Raw genomic sequence first — 1434 nt, forward strand, 5'->3', positions numbered from 1 at the left:
ATATATTTATATATATTATTTTGTAGATTTATTACTATACAAGTCGGTGATTAGGAAAATGTGGGATCTAAATGTTACAAATTAAAAATAGAATTAGTTTATTGCGTAATTCGTATAATTACGTCATTTGCCATATAAATAACGCAATAAATTAATTGAAGAAAAAAGAAAAAAAAAGAAATTAAATTTTATAGACCCCAGACCTTTCGTAATTACCAGTTGTCATATATATAGAAATAAATAAAATTATTCATGCGAACGTGAGATCTACAAAAATCCTACAACAGACGATTTCTATCAAGAGATCAACTGCGTCGTAATAAATACATATGTGGTACGAATAAATAATAATAATAATAATAATAATAAATATCAATGATAAGTATCATGATGATAATGATGATGATTCGCCTTTAATTCCTGTCTCTAAAGTTACCACTGTGCTGGGACTTCTTTTTATTACCATAAGTGCGAAAGATAATGAATATTTATGAGATCATATTAATTATTAAATTATTGCCTCTACATACATATATATATATGATTATATGTATATGATTTTGGAAGAAACAAAAGGAGAATAACAAATAAAGAAAGAAAGAAAAAATTTATATTCGTGCTTTCGCACTTCCTCGAGATTGTAATAATAATAATATTTAAAAAATACAAAAAGGCAGGAAAAATGGGAAAATCTTTGTCCTTTACAAGTGAAACAATGAATATATAAGGAATTAATTTTGGTAAATAGAAATGAAAATGAAAATGAAAATGAAAATGAAAATGCAAATTAAAATTAAAGTTAAATTACGAATGAGTTAAAAATTAAAATAAGTAAAACAAACACACAGATGTGAGAAAGATTATATGTAGTTAATAATGAGACTGTGTAACACAAGTAGAGAAAGAGAGAGAGAGAGAGAGAAAGAGTGTGAGAGATTGAAAGAAAGAAAGAATGAGAGAGAGATAAATAACAAATAAAAAAATAAAAAAATTATAATATGAATATAGAGAGTCGAGGATCTGGCGCCTCTTTGTCGCCAGTTTGGTTATGGCCTTATCCAATTTTACCAAGACTAAAGCAAATTTATATTAGGTACAATGAGTATATATGAGACGTGTGTACAGGTCCAAAAGTAAAAAACAAATAATAATAATAAAAAAATAAACAAGAAAATAACGATGAGGAAGAAGAAAATATTAAAAAGAAAGAAAGGAAAATAAAATAAATAAGAAACTATAAAATATTCCCGATCTGCAATTTATAAATTGCGGCTCGCGCGGAGGATGACATGCGAAATATATATTAAAAATATACACACAGACACACAATTTAAATTATAAATAATAATAACAAAAACAACACAACACAAGATGCAGAAGAAGAAAAGAAAAAAGGGGATAAAAATTAAATTATAAATAATATAATATAATAAT

Source organism: Polistes canadensis, unplaced genomic scaffold, assembly GCF_001313835.1.
Source record: "Polistes canadensis isolate GaletaPanama2010 unplaced genomic scaffold, ASM131383v1 scaffold_8, whole genome shotgun sequence".
Classification (NCBI taxonomy): Eukaryota; Metazoa; Arthropoda; class Insecta; order Hymenoptera; family Vespidae; genus Polistes; species Polistes canadensis.